This window comes from Protopterus annectens, chromosome 1.part2, assembly GCF_019279795.1.
Source record: "Protopterus annectens isolate FY-2018-M chromosome 1.part2, PAN1.0, whole genome shotgun sequence".
NCBI lineage: Eukaryota > Metazoa > Chordata > Ceratodontiformes > Protopteridae > Protopterus > Protopterus annectens.
Genome location: NC_056727.1, coordinates 774,853,247 through 774,872,929, shown reverse-complemented (window position 1 = coordinate 774,872,929; position 19,683 = coordinate 774,853,247).

Sequence of the window (19,683 nt, the reverse complement as noted above, 5' to 3'; positions counted from 1 at the left end):
GAAAAAAACAAGCTTTTAAATCACAATAAACGCTGGAAAATCTGCGTTTAGGGGGAAAACAGTTAAGCACAGCAAGAAAGTACAGAAAACACATACTTAATCACTCCAAAGTCTCTCTCCTAAGCTAGAAGGCTTGTATCAGTTTAAGGCTTTCTAGTGCTACCAGTAGGTTAATTACAGGAAAGATGGGAAACAAGCACAGATGTGGTCTTTTAAACCAGAAAGTTGAAAGAGACGGACAAACTTTCCAAATGGTCAATAAACAACAATTTCTTTGCCAAGAACCTCTCCTCTCATGGTAGACAGGCTACCTTGTGTTTAGCACTCCCACTGATAAGCTAGAAGGCTTTCCTCCAACACAGAAAGGCTTGCGGGGCTCAGAAGCTTACCAACAGTCCTGGATGCAGCAACTCTGTATCTGGACTAGGCTAGTTACAGGAAAGGTGGGAAACAAGCACAAGTGCGGCTTTTAAACCAGAACGTTGAAAGACATGAAAAAAACTTCCCAAACAGCCAATAAACTATACTTTATGGGAGGCTTAGAAGCTTACAAAGAGTCCTGGAATACAGCAAATCTGTACCTGGACTAGACTAGTTACAAGAAAGGCGGGGAACAAGTACAAACATAGGCTTTTAAGCCAGCAAGTTGAAAGCGATGGAAAACTGCCCAAACGGCCAAATAAACTACAATTTCTGGGCCAAAACTCACTCTTCCCATGGAGGATAGGCTACCTAGTGCTTACCACTCCCACTGAAAAGCTAGAAGGCTTTCCTCCAACACAGAAAGGCTTGGGGGCTCAGAAGCTTACTAACAATCCTGGATACAGCAACTCTGTAACCGGACTAGGCTAGTTATAGGAAAGGTGGGAAACAGGCACAAGTGCGGCTTTCAAATCAGAAAGTAGAAAGAGATAGAAAAACTGCCCAAATGGCCAATGAACTAATATTTCAGGGCCAAAACCCACTCTTCCTGTGGTAGATAGGCTACCTAGTGCTTACCACTCCCACTGATAAGGTAGAAGACTTCTCTCCAACACAGAAGGGCTTTGGAGGCTCAGAAGCTTACCAACAATCCTGGATACAGCAAGTCTGTATCTGGACTTGACTAGTTACAGGAAAGGCAGGAAACAAGCTTAGAATTTTTTTTTTGTTACAGAAAAGCAGTTAAAGCAGCAGTAAATACAATTCAAATTGTAGTGCAGGCCAGCACACCCGAGTGTATAGCAACACTACGGCAAATACAGTTCAAATAAATGCAATTAAATTAACAAATGACGAAAAAAACAAGTGTAGAAGGCAGTAAATTAGAAGGCTACTAACAAGCAGTAATAAGTGCAGAGTAAGAGTGACTGAACAGATAACAGCATGCAGAAGAGCAACTAAGACAGTTACAGTAAGAGCAGATGAATAAGATATATATATATATATATATATATATATATATATATATTTTTTTTTTTTTTTTTTTTTTGAGGGAAGGAACAGAGCAGGATTAAGAGGCTACAGGGTTTGTCCTTCCCAAATGTTATCTTTGTACACAGTAGGAGTGCCTGAAATCAGAATATGATCTCACTGCACTCAGTTGAGTGAGCAAATGAGATGGGCCCAGAAGGAGTATCCAAATACAAATCTACAAGAGGGGCAGGCAATTTCAAAGCCACCAACATTAATATCAAAACAAAAACGGGAAGGCTGGGTGGGGAACTAACTGCAGAGAGACAGCCACAACTTCAGTTGTGTTAATATTCAGTGAAAAACACAAATAAATAAATTAAATCCAATACTATATGCAAAAGAGCAGATAAAAGTGTACTTAAATTCACTTATACGTCCAGCTGATTTCAGGTAGATGTTAGCTGGCCAAAGCTCTGATATTAAGCAGAGATAACTCACAATGCACCACTTATATAAGGCAAGACAGGATGTTAGTGATGAGCTGAAACTACCCCTCACTGCTATCAATGGCTACACAGAAATTCTAAAAAGTACTCTGTAGAGAGACAGCCACAACTTCAGTTGAGTTAATATTTAGTGAAAAACACAAATAAATAAATTAAATACAATACTATATGCAAAAGAGCAGATAAAAGTGTACTTAAATTCACTTATACGTCCAGCTGATTTCAGTATATCTACAACTGGCACAGTTACCCATTTGCTATTTTACAGTATTACTGTTACAACTGGTATTGCTGCTGGTGGTGTTGTTGGTGCTGATCCTACTGATTTTGGTCATACTGCTTCTGATAAAAATGTTTTTATTGCAAATGGCTTTACTGCTCCTAGATTAATACTGTTGCTGTTGAAAGTGTTGCTGTGCAACTGCTACTACTGCTGCAGCAGACAATATTTCTGTTGTTGGATTTATACTGCCAAAGATGGTGGTACTACTACTAATGTTACTGCTATTACTGACAGAAGTACTAATGGGGATGTTACTGTTGCCACTGCAGGTGATATTGCTGCTGTTGGAATGGCACTGCTACTTTTGGTAGAGCTATTGCTGCTCCAGGTGACCTTGTTGTATCTGCTACAGCTAATGTTGCGGCTGGTACAAATTTGTACCGATTATTATATTGCTGCTATTAGTACTTTTATCGGCAATGGTGGTGGTGGTGATATAACTGCTGTTGCTAGTACTGCTGGCTTCAGTTGCTCTTACTACTGCTATTGATAGTACTTCTACTAATGATGGTGGCAGTGCTGCTGCTGCTACTTGTGATGGCTTGACTGCAGCTATGCATACTATTGTTGCACCTGTTATGTCTACTGCTATTAGTAGTACTTCTGGCAGTGTTGGTGATGGTATTGCTTCTGGTATTTGCACTACTTCTACCAATACTACAATTGCTGCTACTATTACTAGTGCTATTGGTATTACTGCTGATATTGGCAGTATGTCTACTACTGCTACTGCTACTCCTGCAGTTGTCACTGTTAGGAGATATGATTTCTGCAGTGTACACTATCTGGAGATGCTACTGCTGCAGTGTGCACTGTCAAGAAATACTAGTGCTGCAGTGTGCACTGTCAGGAGATACTACTGCTGTAGTATACACTACCAGGAGATACTATTGATGCAGTGTGTGTTGTCAGGAGATGCTACTGCTGCAGTATGCACTGTCAATAAATACTAGTGCTGCAGTGTGCACTATCAGGAGATACTACTGCTGCAGTGTGTGCTGTCAGGAGATACTAGCGCTGCTGTCAAGAAATGCTACTGCTGTAGTATGTGCTGTCAAGAGATACTAGTGCTGCAGTGTGTGCTGTCAGGAGATGCTACTGCTGTATTGTGCACTGTCAAGAGATACTAGTGCTGCAGTGTGCACTGTCAGGAGATACTACTTCTGTAGTGTACACTGCCAAGAGATACTACTACTGCAATGTGTGCTGTAGGGAGATACTAGTTCTGCAGTGTGTGCCGTCAGGTGATGCTACTGCTGTAGTATGCACTGTCAAGAGATATTAGTACTGTAGTGTGCACTGTCAGGAGATACTACTGCTGCAGTGTGTGTGCTGTCAGGCGATACTACTGCTGCAGTGTGTGCACTGTCAGGCGATACTAACTCTGCATTGCATGCTGTCAGTAGATGCCACTGCTGTAATGTGCACTGTCAAGAGATACTAGTGCTGCAATGTGCACTGTCAGGAGGTACTAATGCTGTAGTATACACTGTCAGGAGATATTACTGCTGTAGTGTGTGATACTACTGCTGCAGTGTGTGCTGTCAGGAGATACATCTTCTGCAGTTTGCACTGTCAGGAGATACTGCTGGTGTACTGTACACTGCCAGGAGATACTAGTGCTACAGTGTACACTGTCAGGAGATACTACTGCTGCAGTGTGTGTGTGTGTGTGTGTGTGTGTGTGTGTGTGTGTGTGTGTGTGTGTGTGTGCTGTCAGGAAATACTACTGCTGCAGTGTGTGCTGTCAGAAGATACTACTTCTGCAGTGCGTGCTGTCAGGAGATACTACTGCTGCAGCGTGTGCTGTTAGGAGATGGTAGTTCCATGGGCGGCTCGTGGCATAGGGCTGCCGGACTGCAGCCCCCTCAAAAATAAAAAAAGAAAGAAAAAGAAGAAAGAAAAATGAAAAATAAAAAAAATGAGTTTTTCAAAATTCGCGGACTTCGCGCATGCACATAGATCGAGTCCCGACTACTGTCGGTGTATGCGCATGCTCAAGGCAGTCCGGCCGTCCCCATAGGGGACACAAGGACGTCTGTGCACTTTTACAGTGCACAGACTCGCCAGGATTATTGCAAGAGGAGCAGCAGGGACTCGGGACAGAGCATTAGGGATCTCGTCGGGTCGGGAAGGAGCATTGGGATCTCGCGGGTCTTCAGTATTGCGCGGGAAGGATGTACATTAGCTGGATGTATTCAGGTAAGGTGCCTTTTAATTTACAATGTTTATTTGTATGGAGTTTGTGCTTTTTAATTTACAATGTTTATTTGTGTATGGTGCTTGTGCTTTACTGGAGTGTGTGTATGGTGCTTGTGCTTTACTGGAGTGTGTGTATGGTGCTTGTGCTTTACTGGAGTGTGTGTATGGTGCTTGTGCTTTACTGGAGTGTGTGTATGGTGCTTGTGCTTTACTGGAGTGTGTGTATGGTGCTTGTGCTTTACTGGAGTGTGTGTATGGTGCTTGTGCTTTACTGGAGTGTGTGTGTGTATGGTGCTTGTGCTTTACTGGAGTGTGTGTGTGTGTGTATGGTGCTTGTGCTTTACTGGAGTGTGTGTGTATGGTGCTTGTGCTTTACTGGAGAGTGTGTGTGTGTGTGTGTGTGTGTGTGTGTGTGTGTGTGTGTGTGTGTGTGTGCCCAGGTGCTTATGGTGGTGTGGTAGGGAATGCCTCAGGCTTGAACCCTGTACCCTGTATGCAGGTGTTAAAGACTTGAGTTCCCTACCCACCACCATTTGTAAAAAATTTCAGATTTTGCCTCATATTCGATCTGATCTGTTCCTCATAATATCTGTGGTTTGTAAATGTTGCAATGCTTGATATTTGATGGTGTAGTAGTAGCATTGTTGCCTCACAGCTGCAGGTTCTTGGGTTTGATTCTTGGTTGGGGTTCCTTCTTTGTGGGGTCTGTATCTTCTCCCTGTGTTTGTGTGGGTTTGCTTTTGTGTCCTCCCATGTTACAAAGACATGTCTGCATTATTTCTTCCTGGGCCTCTGCTGAAAATTGTTTATTTGTTCCAAGTCAGACTGTCCTGATTAAAAAATGTTAAATAAAATTGACAGGCATTTGAATTTCAGACTTAAGGGTTTCTGAATGTCTAATTCCTTGCGTATTTGATGGTGCAGTGGTAGTATTGTTGTCTCACAGCTATAGGTTTTCTGGTTTGATTCTTGGTTGGGGTGGCTTCTGTGTGGAGTCTGCATCTCCTCAATGTGTTTGTGTGGATTTGCTCTGGTGCCCTGCCATTTTACAAAGACGTGTCTGCAGTTTTAATCCCTGCTGAAAATTGGTTTTGTTCTGTCCGCAGTAAAATTGACAGGCATTTGAATTTCAGACTTCAGGTTTCTGAATGTTTAATTCTTTGCATAATTGATGGTGCGGTGGTAGTATTGTTGCCTCACAGCTGTAGGTTTTCTGGTTTGATTCTTGGTTGGGGTGGCTTCTGTTTGGAGTCTGCATCTCTTGCCTGTGTTTGTGTGGATTTGCTCTGGTGCCCTGCCATTTTACAAAGATGTGTCTGCAGTTTTAATCCCTGCGTCTCTGCTGAAAATTGTTTTTGTTCTGTCCGCAGTAAAATTGACAGGCATTTGAATTTCAGACTTCAGGTTTCTGAATGTTTAATTCCTTGTATAATTGATGGTGCAGTGATAGTATTGTTACCTCACAACTACAGGTTTTCTGGTTTGATTCTTGGTTGGGGTGGCTTCTGTCTGCATCTCCTCCCTGTATTTGTGTGGATTTGCTCTGGTGCCCTGCCATTTTACAAAGACGTGTCTGCAGTATTAATCCCTGCGTCTCTGCTGAAAATTGTTTTTGTTCTGTCCGCAGTAAAATTGACCAGCATTTGAATTTCAGACTTCAGGTTTCTGAATGTTTAATTCCTTGCATAATTGATGGTGCAGTGATAGTATTGTTGCCTCACAGCTATAGGTTTTCTGGTTTGATTCTTGGTTGGGGTGGCTTCTGTCTGCATCTCCTCCCTGTATTTGTGTGGATTTGCTCTGGTGCCCTGCCATTTTACAAAGACGTGTCTGCAGTATTAATCCCTGCGTCTCTGCTGAAAATTGTTTTTGTTCTGTCCGCAGTAAAATTGACCGGCATTTGAATTTCAGACTTCAGGTTTCTGAATGTTTAATTCCTTGCATAATTGATGGTGCGATGGTAGTATTGTTGCCTCACAGCTATAGGTTTTCTGGTTTGATTCTTGGTTGGGGTGGCTTCTGTGTGGAGTGTGCATCTCCTGCCTGTGTTTGTGTGGATTTGCTCTGGTGCCCTGCCATTTTACAAAGATGTGTCTGCAGTTTTAATCCCTGCGTCTCTGCTGAAAATTGTTTTTGTTCTGTCCGCAATAAAATTGACCGGCATTTGAATTTCCAACTTCATGTTCTTCAGAATACATAGTAGCACAACCTTTTTTTTTTTAGCAATTTCGAAGTTTATAAGATGAATATTTTAAATTTGTCCCTATTTTTGGGACTGTATTCCCCCATTATTGGCTTCGTCCAGGTTTTTGTGCTAAGGTTGACAGCTATGGCAAGAACTGAATTCACTGAATATGTTTGAGGGCTGTATTCCCTCATTACTGGGTTTGTCCAGGTGTTTTGTACTAAGAGGTTGACAGCTATGGTGAGAACTGAATTCACTAAATGATAGCCATTTAAGTTTCAGTCTTCCTCTTTTTTCAAAGCAGCTGATGTGCGTAGTGGTATGTTACTCTGACTGTTTTTGCTCAGGGACCTTGGCAGTAAAATATATGGTGGCAACACAACATTTTATTCTAGCAACTTTCCAAGATTATACAAGCAATGTTTAATGTGTCCCTGTTTTTGGGCTTTTGACCCCAATACATTTTGGCTTTTTCCAGTTTTCTTGAGCTGCGAAGTTGAGATGCAGTTGAGTATTGAGTAGATTTTACAAGGAACTGAGAGCTGCAGGGGAATAGAAGTTTAGTGCTTTGCCAAGTTAATACTATAGCACAACAGGCTGTGTACTTGCTTTTGATGCAGAAGGTTGTGGGTTCTACTCCCATAAGGGGTAGATGCTGACGTACTGAGAATGTTCTCCTTGGTGAAGATACTAACTATGAGTTCGTTATCAGTTTGCCATCTATTTCCTCTTGCAATATTTTTACTAGCTTATCATTTTTTTAATGTAATATAGACAATTTATTCCTGCGGGGCAACAGACACTTTATTTTTCGATGAAACCATGAAATATAAAGGTGATTGCTAGCAGCAACCACTTCATTAGTTACAGATTTCTTTAATGTGGAATTATTTAGATGACTGACTTTAGAGATTGTGCATATTTACTGATAATGGACTGTAGAATTGTGCATATTTACTGATAAAGGTGGACTGTAGAATTGTGCATATTTACTGATAATGGTGGACTGTGGAATTGTGCATATTTGCTGATAATGGTGGACTGTGGAATTGTGCATATTTACTAATAATGGTGGACTGTGGAATTGTGTATATTTACTAATAATGGTGGACTGTGGAAGTCTGAGTAGACTTTTTTTTATGATAAATGTTCTCAACTGGGCAGTTTTGCCATTATGGGTGCATATGGTTTGTTTCATTGCTTACTGGAAAAAATGTTCAAAACAAATTTAAAACATCCTGTAACAAGTGTACTATTTTGTACAAGGAATATAATTTTAGTACAATGAGGAAGGTGTATCAAAGAGCACATGTATGTTTCATATGCAAGGAGCCTATGATTCGAAAACAGCCCAAAATTAATCTTTATCTGCCACTGGCAAAATGTATTTTCTTTGAATGTGGGTTTCAATGCTGTTTCAATGAATGTGAGTTTCAAGGGCAGAGAAGTTTTAATGCTAAGTTTTCATTGTGAGACTGCATTGCTTTGTTTAACAGATGACTTAGTGTTTGTGCTGTAAAATACAAAATAAAACTTTCAAATGAAGTCCAACTCATCATAGAAGTAAAGCAGTATGCACATTAGTGTTTATGGTAAATGGAGTGAAATAGCCAAGTATAATGGTTCATTGGAATGGCTGCAGAGGCTCCATTCAACCATTATTTTGTCAGGGGGGGAAGGGCAGCAAACTCAGACAGGCCCAGCTGAACTATACCTCCCAACTGTCCAGATTTTCAAAGAATGAATAGATTTTTGCTTCTTATTTTTGGTTTGTTCATAAAATTTGTAGTTTTAATTCCTAAATGATTTGCCAGAAGTGAGAAAAATGCATGTTAAAGTAAGAGCTGTTCTATCAACTGTCTCAATTTATACAAGAGCAATTTTAGTACTGTTTATATGTGCCCCCAATATATTTGGCCTTGTTCAGATTTACTGCATTAACAGGTTGAGAGGTACATGCAAATAAATTGCTTTATAGAATTAGGCATAGCCAACCTCTCAACTGTCCCCAATTTTTGGCTCAAAATGTTGCTCTTCCCCCTTATAATCCCTCCGCAAAATAGCAATTTTGGAAGAAAACATGGAGGGTTTACAATTAAGAAATAACTGTAATAATCAAAGTTATAGATTACTTGAAATGCATGTACATTCTTTTATTTTGTCAGCTGCTCAAGGTAGCAGTACTAATATTAAAGTGTCCCTTCTTTGACAGGTAGCAGCTGTATTGTGTGTCTATTTTATATTTTTGCATCACGTTTTTGTCCATTTTCATAAAATTGTGTTTTGGCAAATTAGTGACATCACTAAAGACTGAAGTTAGAAAATGACAGACATTTGAGCTTCAGATTTTATACCCTTCAGAAAATTCATACTAATGCAAGACCTATTCTATTATCTTTCTAAGTTTATTAGAGCAATATTTAAAAATTGTCCTTATTGTTGGGCCTTTGTCCCACTTCTGTGTATGGCTTTGTCCAGATTTCTTGCTCTTGAGGTTGAGAGGTATGACAAATGTGTCAGGGCCATCACAGTCAGCCAGTGAGATTTCAAATTGTGACATGCTTGTTGCACCCCACTCCCCATGTAGTGACTCTGGATGTGTCCAAGCAAGGCAAGGAGTAGTTGTATCTACCTTGGATGGGGAGGACACACTGCATAAGTACTACAGTGGCTTTTCATCTGTCCTTGATTTTGCAGAATGGTCTGGTTTCTGTCATATTTTTGTACTGTTGATTTATGCTTATTACTCAAAGTGCCTGTTGCTCTGTGCTTTTAAGTAGCAATGCTTTAATGACCATAAGGTAAGCTTGTCTGAGATTGTAAGATGCAAGTAAGCTTTAATAAGCATACTGTTAAAGAATTGCCAACATTGAAAGCCTTTCTGTTGTTGCCATGCAGAGAATACTTGACTAGATAATGTATAAGCCTTGGGTATTAAAGGACAGGATTCCATTATTTTAAAAGCTCATTACACTTGTTGGAGACTTCCAGTCATCTCTACAGACTTTACCCGTAAACTAAACAGAATGCCAATCATGTGTGGTCCATTACCTGTACAGTAATCCTTTAAGCAATGTATCTTGAGCTTGTTTCTTGTTTGCTTTTCATTTTTACTTTTATCATGTTTTCCCATGAAACAAGTTGTCAGGCAGCAGGTCTTTTTGGATAAGAAACATTTTTACAAGTGGGGCATCGCATAGATTTCTACTTTCAGCATGTTACTTGGTACTTTAATAAAGCTGAATATATTATAATAAGGACTGCAGTGCAAGGAGAAGTGGTTTGAGTTGAGTGCTTCTGGTTTTCTTATACTTGATTTTGACTGGCATTCCAGTAATGTATTTAAAAAGTAATTTATTTTTCATGCCTCACAACCTTTTGTTTCCATCTAGATATTAAGTAAGCTGTCATGCAGCCAATGCATTGAAATATTTTTATTCTTCTACACTTATTTTTGTCTTGATTGGACTTTCATAATGATGGTTTGCCACCCAGGGCAGCGTATTTAATTAAAGTTAGTTTTTTGTGGTTTTGTGCATAGCTCCTCCCCTTTCTGGTTGACCACACCCCCTTGACCCCACCCATTCAGCTGTCTCCTGCAGCCCCCCTGTGATTTGAAGTCACCAGCCGCCACTGGGTAGTTCTGCAGTGTGTGCTGCTAGATGATACTATTGCTGCACTGATCCAAAAAGAAACACATTCAGCTTCTATTAGAATAATGTTTTAAAGGATCTTAGTTCTTTCGCATATGTGATCTGTGGTTATCATAATCCATTTACCCAGTTTCTTTGCATATGTCACAAATTATTGGTCCAGTGTTAACACTATTGCAATTGACTTTACATGTGTTATGTTATGTCTAGTTGATGTAGGGGTAAGATTCTTGTTTTGGGTATGAGAAGTTCTAGGCTCAGATCTAGACAAGTTAAGTATTTTGTTTGTGAGCTAGTACTGAGAACTAAAAATATGTACTGCTAATGAGCTGATTCCTGAGTAAAGCGTTTACTTTCCTCTGTCTTTATTTGTTTACTGTATGAATGAGTCAGTTAACAAGACAGTTGTATGTGGTAAATGGGAAATAGGCCTAGGATCTGCAGCAGTCCTGGTCTCCATGCCTTGTAACTTCCTGTGAACCTATGGTTATTTATAAACAGATAGTGTTCATGCTAATAGGTTCATAGGCTCATAGGTGTTTACTAGGCCAATGACCACAAGGCCCTTTTTAAACCTAGCCATGCATCCTAAATCTCTGACAAGTTCTGATTTCCTTGATAAGCTAAGATACGATAATGCTATTATTTCTTTAATTGTTAACTTCTCATTCATTAAAATCATGCATTTTGTACATCTATATACACAAGGTAGTATAGATCTTGAACTCTGAGGCTGCATAAGATGTAAGATAAATAAAATAAAACTCCAAAAAGACTCACCTTAAAATAGCAAATTCTCACAGAGTTTCATATATATGGTTAAAGATGTACACAAATTAATATTTCAAGAGTTATTATAACGCTTATGCTAGTCAAATGAATAGAAAGTTATGCTGACTTGTGTTACCAGCCCATGTTGTCAAAGTGTCTGGTGACAGCACATTATGAAAAGACATGAGCTAAGTCTTTCTAAGGTCCACAGGAAATATTACTGTCTGAAAGGCAGTATTGCCAACCCCCCCCCAAAAATAAAAAATCACAAATTCATCTTAACACATGCTGCTAGACTACTGATTAGACATATCTCTATTAAATGACAGCTCTTATAGTGAAGTGGATGACCTTGTCTGTTCCACTATTGATATGCTGAAAGTAAGTCTTGTGTTCTAGCAGATCTACTGCCTGAGCTTTTACTGCTATAATCAAAGCATCTCCCCATTTAGATTGGTCCCCATTGCTTAACTTCTGATCCACTCCTTGGTTATCCCTCCAAAGAGCTCCCAAGTATCTGATTTTTCCAGTCACAATCCATATCTTCATGTTTACCAGAGTGTCTGGGATCCATTGTTTTTCTACACAGTGATAAGCATTAGCATCCTCACACACAGCTATTTTCTGTTCAAGCTAGTGATACTTTTCAGTACTGTATAAATGCAATAACAGGAGAAAGGCTGGAGAAACACACCATTATGACTCGGTTGGATTACTTGTGGTCCATGTAAAGCATGGTGTGTCAGTTGTTACTTCTTTCCTGTGTAGCATTAAAGATTCTGGGGTTCTCTCAGTTTCACGTCTTATGGTATTTCTCATGCTTAGATGATGTAAAAGTTATTTTACTCCCTGTCAATGAACCCAATTGCTGTCATATCCAATTTCACCAGGCTGTCACGATCCTTCCTTTTGCATCTTGCCCCTTTTTCCCTTCTGCTTTTCATACATGTAAAGATTTATGAAGAGATTTCACATCATGATTATTTTCAGTTTTAAAAGCATACAGGACAGCATTATCACACATAAAAGCTCCTGTAGAATATCATCCGTACCTTTTTCGTACTCCGAGTGTTCATTTGCAGCTATTATTTGTCATTTTCTTCTCCTTATCTTCCAGTTTTCTGCATAAGTTGAAGTATTTCTTTAAATTTAAGCCATCTCAATTATTGGTGAAAAACAGAGTCAGATGCCTTCAGAAACCCCAGGCATGGTGTATCTCCAGGTCTAATAAGGGAAATAATGCCTTATTTATTCTAGGCTGTGGCTATGTAAATACTGTACACATGTGTGCTGTAGATCACGTGTGCCTATGTATCTGTATGGTGAAACGGGCTATGATAATTCACTGACAGCATACAAGGAGATTTTGAAACTGCAACAAAAGTGGTTTTAACCCACCAATACTTAATTAGCAAAAGCAGTACAAACTGTGAAGCAGCTACTCTGCCATCAGAAAGTCATCACTTGCATGACTGTTTATTTTGTTTTTAAATGTTGTGCGCAACCTACTTTCTAACACTTCTCAACGATACTAACAAAATGTGTTTATCAAGTTTACCTGACATAAACATCAAAGCAGTATAACATATTAAAGGCACTGACATGACCTTCAGGTTAAATACCATTAACTACCAACTCGATGATGAAAAAAACAATGATAAATAGATGCCTAGCATATGCACTGTATAATTTTATAGACTGTGTGTCTCAGAAATACCTATAGAAATCATTTCTTAACACCAGGGGCAGGATTCGATAAACCCTACACAGCTCATTGAAACAGTTTGTGTGTTGCGGCACAACGAGCACACAAAAGCATGCCGATTTGGATTCAATAGGCAGGTCTACACAATGTGTAGAGCTGTGCAAACATGATAAAGATTGTGGCATGCTAATTACTGCATAAGCAGCTGAATTATATGCTAATCAACAAATCCAAGATGGTGGAGCTATTTAACAAGCAATCACGTACACTTACTGTAGCCTTCTGCCTTGTATTCCAAAACTTATTGCAATACAGCCACAGAAAATGCACTGGCAGAAAAGAATGTTAGGGGCTGCTGCTGCTCATTTGCATACATATGTGCAACAGGCTCAAGTCTATGCTGCTGCTGCTGCTCATAGACCTCAGGCAAGGAGAAGAAGGGTATTTAGACCCCGTTTAACTTTTCATGGTTTGCATGAGGTGGAAATTGAAGAGTTTTACAGGGTGGATAGAGACACACTCCAGGAACTTGCCAACCTCTGTTGTCCTCACCTGAGAGCAAGGGCAAACTAAGGGGAACTGATACCAATGGAGGCTAAGGTATAAGTAGTACTTAGAATATTAGATACAGAAACCTTTCAATGACCCACAGGGGGCATGCTAGGGGTGTCACAAACATCAGCATCCAGGATACTACAGTATTTCCTGAATGCTATGCTACGACATGCCAGTGATTATGTATATATGAAATACGCAGGAGTTCTACCCACAGCACATTTTCCTGAAGTCTTGGGTACCATAGACTGCATACACATTGAGATTAAAGCACCACCCTGGGAACAGAGAAAGGTCTACATCAACAGAAAGGGGTTCCACTCTATTAACTGCAAGGTCATGTGTAATCCTAGGGAAATCATCCTGAATGTGCATGCTGGTAACCCCAGCAGTTACTAGGACTCCCAAATCTGGCAAACCTCACAGTTTTACCAGAGGTTTTCCAAGGGTAATGTTCCACAAGGTCATTTACTGGGGGATGCAAGGTATCCACTCAGACTATGGCTGATGACGTCAATCAGAAATGCACCCCTGCCCAGAGGAACACTATAATGAGGTTCACGGTCAAACAAAAAATATCATAGATCATTTGTTTGGGCTACTGAAGTCATAGTTTTGGTGCCTAGATAATCAGGGGAGGCTCTGCAGTATGATTCCAGTACATGTGCCAAAGTTATCAGTCTGTGCTGTCCTACACAATATCATCCTTTGAAAACAGTTGCATTAGGAACAGCAAGGGCTAGGAGCAAACATTCCACCACCACTGGCAAAGTTACCACATCCACATGTAGGTGAGGAGTCAGAGGAGGAACCCCAGCTGCTGTGGGTGTAGGTAGACAGAGGTGTGCATAATGTGCCCTTGCCCTGGCCAAGAGGCAACAGACAGCACACATGTTCACCACCTAAAGAGTACACCTGTCATCCTATGCATAGCCATAGATTATAATTCATGCCAGGCAATGGTCACAACCTTTACTTCCCCATATAATGACTATGTATTGTTAGCATCAGACAGTCAGCCCCAAATGACAACAGTTCTAACTGCATGACTATGAAGGTAAGTGTAAAACCTGTAATATAAAAATAAATGTGTAAGAATTTCAATGAATGGCAGATACTTTCCTAGCTGGTACTTGAAAATGGAGCTACATAGAGTGTGTGTGAGTTTTCCAGTAATACCATCAATATCTGACATGACTGACATCTGTAATATATACTTATGGCAGTTTAGCAGATAACTTGGCCCATTCAACTGAAATGCCCACTCTAGAAATAGCAGTCCAAAAAGTATACTTGTCCCAACACTCCTACAGGTGGAGCAATAAGTATGACTGACACGTCTCCTGCCCTTCACTGGCTACACAGTTATCTTTCAGTGCAGATACAGCCCTCAGAACACTCTGAAGCTGCATATGAAGTGTAAACTCCTTAGAATTGCTGAACACCAAATTTTTAACTTTGTGTTGCAGATGTCTCTACACCACTGTTAAATTCTAAAAGCTCGCAACTGTGAATTATTACTCTGACTACAGCAAAACACAGTAATGCACAGACACTTTTCAGTGAAGTGCATGTGTCAGTGAGGATACACTTACAAAGTTTGGAACTAACTACAGAGAGCTTTAAACAAAATCAAACACCCCACATGTATATTTCCTTGGCATAATAGCACAGTTTCCTGCTTTTGTTGAAAACTGTTGTTGACTGTCATATATTTGTATCACACCTTAAAAGAAATATGAGAGAACATACATCAGAGATTATATGTGTGATAGTAAAGCAGAGACAAGGGAATGTCTTCCAGAATACAAAGAAAAGGCAGAACTGTAGTTTTGCAAACTTATTCATAAATATTGTGCGGTCTCTCATTCCACTACATATGTTATGTATACATTTACAATCAACTGAGGATGTCCAACTGTATGAATTGTTTAATACTGGATATGAAATGTGAATTGCTTATATGCACATGATTTGATTGGTATTGCAAATCTGTGTCTGTGGGAAAGAGACAAAACCCACTACAACTGTGTTGTGTAAGTACAATAGTCTGGTGGTTCAAATCTAGAGCTGTTTAATTGTTTAGCCTTTGTTTCACCTGTTTTTATCATGTGCACTGCACATGGCATAGTACAAATATGATTAGCTGCTTAAAAAGTGAACATTTCATTTTAGTCACCTAACCTTACAAAATGCAAACACATTGAGTGGCATTGCACGGTAGTCAGTGACATGGATGGTAATGACTGTAGAAATTCCACCTGTTATCCGACTGCCTCTGTGGAACAAGGTGGAAACACGTTGAGCTAAAAAGAGAGAACATAGGTATAGTGGGATTTGAGTCCCACAGTAGTTATTTTTACTGAGGAAGAGTCATAATGAGTATTTACACAAGTAATATATGATCACTATTGACTTTTACATCTACACATTGCCTACCTATGCACAAACAGTGAAAAATTTAATTTGATTCACCTTCCTTCATGCAAAAAGGCTCAGTGGCTATGTGCAGCCATCAGCACTCTGGACAGTACTGGGTCTGGAAAATATACCCACTGCCTAGATTTCCCTGTGGCCTAAGTGTAAGTGCAGTACATTTATGGTGAGAACACAGGTGAACTTGTGTTCAAATCAAGCACACTCCACTTTTTAGTAAGGGTGTCCCACTATAAATTTACACAAAACTTTGATTATAAAGGGAATACTACATACCAGTAGCTATCTGTAGCAGTTTGATTGACATAAATCATCATTACTGCTTGTGTATACATACTTTTGTAGGTATCATATATATTATGTGTGTAACTGGTTCAGCATGATGATGATTATGTAATAAAAATGCAGTTGCATATCTCTGATGGACACTGTAGTTTACTGACAATCATCTATCCCCTTCCCATAACCCAAGTATTACTGTAAAACATAATGTATTGTGAGGTTTATATCATAACTCCAAATTCTATTACTAAAGTCATGCAAGTATATCCATTTCTAGTATATTGTCAGACATTAGACCTGCATCACACTTGAATGTATAAACCAGGACCTTTTAATGTCACACAGATACAGGTTTATTTGAAGTATAGCACCAGTCACACTTTAAACAATATGTCTGTAATGACCATAGTTGGCAAACACCTCTGCTGTGACAATGAGAATAATGCATGCATTCCCTTTTACATAGGTTTGAATCTCACAGTATATAGATTACCTTTAACAGTGTATAAGTCCCCACAAAATATGTGTCAAGTCATTCTATTGAGCCCTCAAAAATCATGGCTTAAAAGCCAAATCGTTTAACATTTCAGTGAGGACCAGTGGGCAAAGTCTGACCAGGTGTAGTGGCACATATAAAATGAAATAAACAGTACACAGTCCTGCCAAATGTGGCTCACAAACAACAAAAATCCAGGCTTAAAAACAAGATGTGAGCATGCCAACAAAGCTGAGAAAAAGCCAAAAAAATGTCCTAAAACACTTCTTTATTACAAAAGGATGAGTGTTTTCACGGAGTTACCACTTCATCAGATCCACATAAAAAGCAACTCAAAGTAAAACACTTACACAAGTTAAAATCACATATAATTAAAAAATCAAGTTCACCTTCTACTAATTAAAGCTGGCCTTAAAGGAATACTAGCATTAAGCCCTGCAGTCCTTAACAAAGGCTTGAGCTTCATACCAGCCAAAAGGTCTGACATTAATGATGTTATTTGGGACCTAAGGCTATTTGCTAGGAATGTTGCATTAAAAGGTTTATTTGGTCAATCCAATGCCTCAACAGTAAGTACTAATTCTTTTTCATGTAGCAAACGTAGTTCTTTTAACCCCCCTTTATCTAACACAATAGAAGCTTTTGTCAAGAGTGTGTGTTAAGATATATTTGAAGCATTTTGTAGAGCTAAAAGCCTTTTCTATAATTTAACAGCATCAGAGAGTGAAGCCCTCGGACAACTACAGAGATTGGACAGTATCAGCATTAGACCAGCTGATAAAGGGGGCGCAGTAGTTATTCTTAATAGAATTGATTAGGTTCTATGAATTAAATACTTTTGGATGTAGACACATACATGGTGATAGATGCAAAGGTTATTGATAGATGTGTAAGTACCATCAGGGATGTGCTCTACGAGCTACTTATGTATGCGCAGTTAGCTTTTGACTGGTATGAATTTCTGCTAGTTGAATATCCACTGATACCAACATTTAATGGCCTACCCAAGAGACATAAAACTTTAGTGAAACCTCCCATGCGACCCATAGTCTCTGGGCATGGTTGGGCCACTGAGCCCTTGTCCCAGAATGTAGAGAACATGCTGAAACCTCTTTTAGAGGAGACCCCCTAATGTTGAAGGATACACAACATTGTCTATCGACTTTATTTGATAAAGTACAAGGTCTTGATTTATCAGAAATTTTGTTAGTCACACTTGATATCAAAACCTTATTTACAGTGATCCCTAATACAGAGGGGATAGACTCAGTTAGGCTTTATATGGCACATCATGGCCATTATAGTCATGATACAATAACTGTGGTTTGTACGCTGTTGGATTTAATCTTGAACCATAATGTTTTTCTTTTTAATGATAGATATTTCCTGCAGAAGCAAGGGGTGGCCATGGGTACACCATGTGCCAACACCTATACGAATTTGTTGTTGGCACAAGGGGAAGAAGAGTACGTACTGAATAGTAATGCCTATAATGCACATTTAATATATTATAGCAGGTTTGTGGCCGATATTCTTTTGTTGTGGAAGGGTAGTGAAGCACAATTGAATTAATTCATCATGTATCTTGAAGGGACTACCAGCTACCTTAAATTTGTTATGCATTGGTCATTAACCAGTACAGATTTTTTGGATATTACGTTCTATAAGAATGGCTTAGGAGGGCTTGAAACCAAGTGCTTTAAGAAGACATGCTAGAAGAATAGTATATTGCATAAATTCAGTATGCACCCCTCACATATTTTTAAAAATATTGTGAAAGGACAATCCTTGAGATTATCATGCCTTAACACTGATGATACAAGTATGAGAGAATCTACTGATAATTTTTTACATTATCTTTCGGACAGAGGATACCCTGATAGATTGACAGCTGATGTTCATAGGGTGGTATAAGTGCATAGGAATGATAAAGGAGCGCCCTATTTTTCTAATAAGTACAGGAATTATAACAGGGAGCATCGAAGTAGTAACTTGAATCATGGACATCTTAAATTGCTGTTTACCTATTCTAGTAATATTTCTGACTTTTGTGATATCATTAGGAAAAACTGGCCTATACTACTAGCAGATGAAGCCACCAGTGAAGTGGTTGGGTCTAATCCTAGATTTATTTTTAGAAATAACAAGAATTTGAAAAGGATGCTATGCTGTGGCCCTAAGGTTGCAGTGACTGATCCTTTGCCAAGACTAGGAACTTTGCCTTGTGGTAAATGCAAAGCATGTACTTTTATAGTCAGAGAACAAGTGTTTATTCACCCCATTACTAGGAGAGAAATTGTCCCTAGGTTGTCTGACACATGCAGTAGTAATAGTCTGGTCTATTTAGCAACTTGCACAGAGTGCCAAAGTTTTTATGTGGGCAAGACGATGCGTAAGTTTAAGGAAAGGATTTTGGAACATGTTGGGAATATCAGAAACAAAGTCCTTACAAATGCATTGGCAGTACATATGGCTAAAACAGGGCATTATGTCTTCCATTTTAGAGTTTTACAACTGGCTAAACCTGGTATGAGAAGATGTAATGTGAATAATTACTTGGAGAATTTGGAAGTGAAAGGGATTATAGCCCTGCAAGTACATAAAGTTCCAGGGCTTAATACTAGTATTCCTTTAAGGCCAGTTTTAATTAGTAGAAAGTGAACTTGATTTTTTAATTATATGTGATTTTAACTTGTATAAGTTTTACTTTGAGCTGCTTTTTATATGGATCTAATGAAGTGATAACCCCACAAAAACACTCATCCTTTTGTAATAAAGAAGTGCTTAAGAACGTTTTTTGGCTTTTTCTCAGCTTTGTTGGTGTGCTCACATCTTGTTTTTAAGCCTGTAGTGACACATATGCCATAAATCAATGCCAAATCCGATAGCATCATTGCTGATCATAAACTCCCTTCCTCTTTGCCTGGCAATGTTTGTCTTAGCTTAGCATCATGCAAATGTAGTTGGCATGGTTGTGCATGTGTCTGTTGGTGCATTAGTCTTAAAATATGATATCACAAATTGGCAGGAAGCCATTGCATCTGTTGTTGGTGGACCTTTGCAGATATGGCAGGAAATGGGAAGGATGATTCCAAATTTTTGGTACAGCGTGGGGTGTGGAGGAGTCAAAAATATTTGTTCATAGGTTCATAGGTTCATACTAGGCTATCTGCCCTGGGGCAATTATAAGCGTAGCCCGATTCTGTATGGCTTA